Source organism: Somniosus microcephalus, chromosome 33 (assembly GCF_052327205.1).
Source record: "Somniosus microcephalus isolate GS21.2 chromosome 33, FLI_Smic_1.0, whole genome shotgun sequence".
Taxonomy (NCBI): Eukaryota; Metazoa; Chordata; class Chondrichthyes; order Squaliformes; family Somniosidae; genus Somniosus; species Somniosus microcephalus.
In genome coordinates, this window is record NC_141019.1 from 3,223,755 (window position 1) to 3,231,103 (window position 7,349).

The window sequence follows — 7,349 nt, forward strand, 5'->3', positions numbered from 1 at the left end:
TCCCTCTCTTCCCCCCCCCCTCCCTCTCTTCCCCCCCCCTCCCTCTCTTCCCCCCCCCTCCCTCTCTTCCCCCCCCCCTCCCTCCCTCTCTTCCCCCCCCCCCCTCCCTCCCTCTCTCTCTTCCCCCCCTCTCTCCCCCCCCCCCCCCTCCCTCCCTCTCTCCCTCCCTCTCTTCCCCCCCCCCTCCCTCCCTCTCTTCCCCCCCCCTCTCTTCCCCCCCCCCCTCCCTCCCTCTCTTCCCCCCCCCTCCCTCCCTCTCTTCCCCCCCCCTCCCTCTCTTCCCCCCCCCCCTCCCTCTCTTCCCCCCCCCTCCCTCTCTTCCCCCCCCCCTCCCTCTCTTCCCCCCCCCCTCCCTCTCTTCCCCCCCCCTCCCTCCCTCTCTTCCCCCCCCCCCCTCCCTCCCTCTCTCCCCCCCCCCCCCCCTCCCTCCCTCTCTCCCTCCCTCTCTTCCCCCCCCCCCTCCCTCCCTCTCTTCCCCCCCCCTCTCTTCCCCCCCCCCCCTCCCTCCCTCTCTTCCCCCCCCCCTCCCTCCCTCTCTTCCCCCCCCCCTCCCTCCCTCTCTTCCCCCCCCCCTCCTCCCTCTCTTCCCCCCCCCCTCCCTCCCTCTCTTCCCCCCCCCCTCCCTCCCTCTCTTCCCCCCCCCCCCCTCCCTCCCTCTCTTCCCCCCCCCCCCCTCCCTCCCTCTCTTCCCCCCCCCCCCCCTCCCTCCCTCTCTTCCCCCCCCTCCTCCCTCTCTCCCTCCCTCTCTTCCCCCCCCCCCTCCCTCCCTCCCTCTCTTCCCCCCCCCCCCCTCCCTCCCTCTCTCCCTTCCCCCCCCCCCCCCTCCCTCCCTCTCTCCCTCCCTCTCTTCCCCCCCCCCCCTCCCTCCCTCCCTCCCTCCCTCCCTCTCTTCCCCCCCCCCCCCCCCCCCTCCCTCTCCCCCCCCCCCCCCCCCCTCCCTCTCCCCCCCCTCCCTCTCCCCCCCCTCCCTCTCCCCCCCCTCCCTCTCCCCCCCCTCCCTCTCCCCCTCTCTCTCCCCCTCTCTCTCCCCTTGCGTTTACCCGGCACCCGGCACTGCAGCTGGCCGTTGCGGCCGAAGTCGCGGGAGCGAGAGGCCGAGCCAGCCCGGCGATTGTCGCGGGAGCGGGTGGCCGAGCTGGGCCAGCTCGCGTTTACCCGCGTCATCGTGTTAGGTCGCGTTCTTAAAGGGGCCACGGCCCGAACATGCAAACTCTATACAAACGTAGTTAAAGGGAATTATGTAGGTAAGTGAGGGACACTCAGTGGTACTGCTACAATATATATATTAATTAATTGCTCGTCACATTTTGTACAAAACAGGAACAAATTAAAATGAAACAATCTTTTCCAACCACACAAAATGAATTTTTTTTTAAAGATGCATACAAATAGAGAATGAAAGCTCTTTTGTCCCCAATTTAACAGCTAACTATCACAGTTTCACTAGTAATCTCAGAGCCCAGAATCTGCAGTTCTGAGAATATCCATCCCTAATTAGACTTGTTAAATAGATTGTTCTGGATCTATAGCTATGTCTGATACTCCATCTGAACCAGAAAGAAAAAAGAAAGACTTGCATTTATATAGCGCCTTTCATGACCTCAGGATGTCCCAAAGCGCTTTACAGCCAATGAAGTACTTTTGAAGTGTTGTAATGTGGGAAATGTGGCAGCCAATTTGTGCACTGCAAGCTCCCACAAACAGCAATGTGTTAATGACCAGATAATCTGTTTTAGTGATGTTGATTGAGGGATAAATATTGGTCAGGAAACCGGGGAGAACGCTCCTGATCTTTTTCGAAATAGTGCCATAGGATCTTTTACGCCCACCTGAGAGAGCAGGTTTAACGCCTCAATTGAAAGACGGCACCTCTGACAGTGCAGCACTCCCTCAGTACTGCACTGGGAGTGTCAGTCTAGATTTTTGTGCTCAAGTCTCTGGAGTGGGACTTGAACCCGCAACCTTCTGACTCAGAGGTGAGAGTGCTGCCCACTGAGCCACGGCTGACGAGAGACGAGTTCCATTCAATTGACTGTCTGAACCTTAATGTGACATACTGCTTTACTGCCACAGAATCACTCCAATCTCAGCTTCTTGCGCATCCCCTATTTTTATCACTACACCATTGGCGGCCGTAGCGGGAGGAATTCCCTCCCTAATCCTCTCCACCTCTCCTCCTTTTAAGACTCTCCTTAAAACCCACCTCTTTGACCAAGCTTTTGGTCACCTGACCTAATATCTCCTTATGTGTTTCGGTGTCAGATTTTGTTTGATAATCGCGCCTGTGAAGCACCTTGGGGCGTTTTACTGCATTAAAGAGCGCTACATAAATGCAAGTTGTTGGTTGTTGTAGTTAGCACTATGAGATCATTATACGTTTGTTTTTTTTTATTTATTCGTTCCTGGGATGTGGGTCGCCGCTGGCAAGGTGAATGTGCAGGTGCAGCAAGCCATTAGGAAGGCAAATGGTATGCTGGCCTTCATTACAAGAGGATTTGAGTACAGGAGTAAAGAAGTCTTACTCCAATTATATAGGGCCTTGGTGAGACCACACCTGGAGTACTGTGTACAATTTTGGTCTCCTTACCTAAGGAAGGATATACTTGCCATAGAGTGGGTGCAACGAAGGTTCACGAGATTGATTCCTGGGATGGCGGGACTGTCGTATGAGAAGAGATTGAGTAAACTAGGCCTGTATTCTCTTGAATTCAGAAGAATGAGAGGGGATCTCATTGAAGCATAAAAAATTATTACAGGGCTTGATAGGGTGGATGCTGGGAGAATGTTTCCCTTGGCTGGGGAGTCTAGAACCAGGAGCCACAGCCTCAAGATAAAGGGTCGGCCATTCAGGACTGAGATGAGAAGAAATTTCTTCACACAGAGGGTGGTGAATCTTTGGAATTCTCTACCCCAGAGGGCTGTGGAGGATCAGTCATTGGGTATATTCAAAACAGAAGTCGATAGATTTCTGACTAGTAAGGGCATCAAGGGATATGGCGATAGGGCCGGTGAATGGAGTTGAGGCAGAAGATCAGCCATGATCTCATTGAATGGCGGAGCAGGGTCGAAGGGCCGAATGACCGACTTCTGCTCCTATTTCTTATGTTCTTATGTTCATTTATTGCCCATCCCTAATTGCCCTGGAGAAGGTGGTGGTGAGCCGCCGCCTTGAATCGCTGCAGTCCGTGTGGTGAAGGTGCTCCCACAGTGCTGACTTTGCCATAGGGGTTTGATACAACTGAGTGGCTTGCTAGGCCATTTCAGAGGGCAGTTAAGAGTTAACCACATTGCTGTGGGTCTGGAGTCACATATAGGCCAGACCGGGTAAGGACAGCAGATTTCCTTCGCTAAAGGACATTAGTGAACCAGATGGGTTTCCATGGTCACCATTACTGACGCTAGCTTTTTATTCCAGATTTATTTACTTAACTGAATTTCAATCCCCCAACTGCCACGGTGGGATTTGAACTCAAGTTGCCCGATCATTAGTCCAGGCCTCAATGATCCACAAAGAGAAAGGCCCACTGCGGGCTCGGATGGGTGCAATTTCTGTCCACCCCATACAAGGTCATAATATCAGGAAAAAGGCGGCACTGCCAGAAACTCTGCAGCGAGACCGGGAAGGCACCCATATCCAAGTCAATCTTTTTTCCTGATTCCTGTCCCTGTTCTTGTGCTTATTGTTCCTATTCCTGTTTCTGTGCTTTCTTTCTTGTTCCTGTCCCTGTTCCTGTTCTTGTGCCTCTTGTTCTAATTCCTGTTTCTGTGCTTTTTTTCTTGTTCCTTAACGGCAGGCAAAGGCAGTGAGAGTCGATCCCAAACTCTTGTTTGCTGTTAGAATTTTGTCCCAGTTATTTCATTTCACTGTGTGTGTGAGAGACAGAGACAGGTTCAACATTTATGAAGCTAACAAGCAGATGTCTTTGAAAAGGAATACTGGAACTTTAATTATTAATCATAATGCAATCATGAATAATTCAAAGTATAAATATGTTCTTGCGTTATTGCTACCAAACAACTCACTGAAGAGAAGACGAAAGGAGCATTAATTACAGGGATTGTGGCTTGGTTGTTTCTTTATTTAAACTTATTACACAGCTGCGCATGAAGGGATTGCAAAAGGTATTTACATTTCGGTTCTGAGAGTTGTTGAGCAGTGGGAGGAGTTTTTGGAGGAATATTGGATTTTTCCGACAATCCTGGTCACCATTACTGATACTAGCTTTTTAATTCCAAATTTATTTAATTAACTGAATTTAAATTCCCCCAGCTGCCGTGGTGGGATTTGAACTCGACTCTGGATTACTAGTTCAGTAACTTGCTGCAGTTGTACAGGGCCTTGGTGAGACCACATCTGGAGTATTGTGTGCAGTTTTGGTCGCCTTATCTGAGGAAGGATGTTCTTGCCATGGAGGGAGTGCAGCGAAGATTCACCAGGCTGATCCCTGGGATGGCAGGAATGACGTATGAGGAGAGATTGGGTCGATTGGGCTTATACTCGCTGGAGTTTAGAAGAATGAGAGGGGATCTCATCAAAACTTATAAAATTCTAACAGGACTAGACAGACTAGTTGCAGAAAGGATGTTTCCGATGGCGGGGGAGTCCAGAACCAGGGGTCATAGTCTAAGGATAAGGGGTAAGCCATTTAGGACAGAGATGAGGAGAAATTTCTTCACCCAGAGAGTGGTGAACCTGTGGAATTCTCTACCACACAGGGCAGTTGCGGCCAATTCATTAAATTGAACTTTGTGATGTATGCATCAAAAGAAGTTTTGTTTTTAACCCAATCTGAGTGAGACTTGACACGCCCATCTAATGAATCAAACAGAACCCATATAACAGTAGTGCAAAAGCAAAATACTGCGGATGCTGGAAATCTGAAAGGAAAAATGCTGGAAACACTCAGCAGGTCAGGCAGCATCTGTGGAGAGAGAAACAGAGTTAACGGTTCAGGTCGATGACCTTTCGTCAGAATTTGCCATCCACTCCTTCCGACTAGCCAACATATATCCTGCAGCTCCCACCAGGCAAACTTTCTGCTACCAATTGCAAACCAGTTCAAAATAAGTGATGGGAAAAACAGGAATTCAAAAGAACAAACTGTGTCACTGACATTTTCTTGAAGGTGGATGTTTATAGAAGGAAAGTAATGAGAGTCTTATTTCTATGTGGTATGAGTCTATTGAGAACTAACAGATTTATGATCTCTGCAGGGTTGGTTTGCTGGGCGTAACTTGGCTATTTCCCAAGTCACAACAAAATATCTGCTCTGGGTCGATGATGACTTCATTTTTACAGCAAACACCAAGGTTGAAAAACTGGTGGACATTTTAGAGCAAACAACACTGGATTTGGTAAGATGGCTGCACTGCGGACAGGCAAAAAAGCTTAAGTTCAGTGTTTTCATTGATAGTAAAGTAACTTTGTATGGAATCGTGCAACCCTATATTGCCACCACTTGCTAGACTTCTGCTTTAGAAACAGCGCCGGTCACTTACCCGCAATTCCCCACATGGTGAAGTCCCAATCTTGGTCTCGTCATCCAGGTGGCAGCAACTGGTGACCTCCCGTTCCTTGCCCATGTGTAAGACTTGACCGTGAGTTTCAGCAGGTTATTTGATCATGGGAGGTTGTCACTGCTAAACACAATCCTGCCCTCAACTGGCATCCGCACACACACACACACACACACACACACACACACTTTTCAGCAGGAGTCTGTGGATCGATGAGGATTGTAAATGTGGGTACATTGTTGCCCTGCTGGGCCTGGCACCACTAAGGCCAAATATGTATATATATGTATATAAGCTATACCACTGCCCCAACTGAGGTGACTTAGCTCAGAACAGATCAGAGCGTGAATCTGGGACCTTCCGAGTCTGCATGGTTGTGTACCACACTGGGGAGTGCACTTACCCATTGAGCTATCGGGGAAAGCTCTTTGGTTACAGATACCTATTGTTACATTTAGTGGAATGGATGCAATCATCCAGTGAATGGGGTAAAATACCAATTAGACAGGATAGGAAGGATTAATCACTGGAATAGAATAAAGGTCTGTGTGGTACTGCTTTGGTCTGCCACCCAGGGTCATTTTACATTTAATGGTCTATCATTAAAGCTTGCTCAGATAGAATATGATCACTGTCATGAACCTTATCATGACTCATGAAATAACACTGGACGGCCAGCTGGTGGCGCCGTCCAAGGAGTATAAATACTCGGGCGTGGGCCCAGCTTGCTCAGGATGTTTCTGTAACCAGGAACTAGAAATCTCATGGTTTTGAAACAGTTGATTAAAGCCTTGTTTTATACTCAAACCAAGTGCCCAGTAGTCTTTTTACATCAGACACTTTACCTACTTTTTCCTCAGTGAATCCCGCATTGGAGTCCTAAAACTGGCATACATGCCAACCGTCTGCCTTTTACACAGCGCTCCTGACTCGGTGTCTGCTTGCTCACATTCTCATGCTTCCCACACACCCTGGAGGTCATCACGGCTTGGTTTCAATGTGTATGAGTGACCACGTAACATGGTCCCCGCACTCGACAGGGACAGTTTGAAGTGACGGCCTAAGCTTTCTGAACCATTTCAAAGCTCCAGACTGCAAATAAACGACTTCCTTTCTGCTGGATACTAAAGGATAAATTCAACCAGTTCCCAGTGGGGAGATACAATCGAAGGGAGCAACAACCAGTGGTAGGAATACAGCACTCAGCTGGCAGTCCCTTTGATTGTGGCTCTCCACTAGAAGCACAGGATCACTGGATTTGCCTTTACGTAGCTCTGAAGAAAGCCAGCTTCCCTTCTCCCTCTCTCCAGGTGTTTAACACATCTGCTGTGGTCCTCAGAGTTTAACCTCCAACCCCTTTTTCTCTCTATCCCTTTGGCCCCTCTGACCCTCCCTCCCACCAGCTCCAGCTGCCCACCCCCTTTGCATTGCCCTGTAAAATTCCTCATCAAAAAGGACTTTGCTAGCTGTGGTAAACCACTTTTATCGTTCACTATCGTTACACTATAGTTATCACTGTTATATTGTTATCACTGTTGTATCACTATACGAGGTCGCCTCTTGTCACACTGTTATACCTGGGCTGACCATCACTGACTCCGCCCATGGCTCCACCTACCTGCCCAGGTATAAAGGTAGTCGACTGGCTGGTATTCCTCCTTGCTGGATCCGATCACCCATGAGGGTGGGCTCTGTTATTTAGTCAATAAAAACCTATAGTTACTTTCCTAACTCGTCGCTTTTCATTGGACGAATTGATAGGTATATCAATTTTATTGACTAAATTTTAAGATGTCTCATCCAGACGCCCCGCCACAACAGCCACAGCAGCC

The 7,349-nt window shown here is 49.4% G+C and overlaps 1 long non-coding RNA gene across 1 annotated transcript; it reads right to left on the reverse strand.

Moving 5' to 3' along the window:
- Window positions 1–1,266: 1,266 nt before the first annotated feature.
- LOC147096934 (uncharacterized) lies at window positions 1,267–7,332 on the reverse strand. Its single transcript, XR_015074446.1, has 2 exons — window positions 5,500–7,332; window positions 1,267–3,864 (listed from the first exon to the last, which is right to left on the reverse strand). It is a non-coding gene; the product is annotated as an uncharacterized LOC147096934 (long non-coding RNA).
- Between the last annotated feature and the right edge of the window lie 17 nt (window positions 7,333–7,349).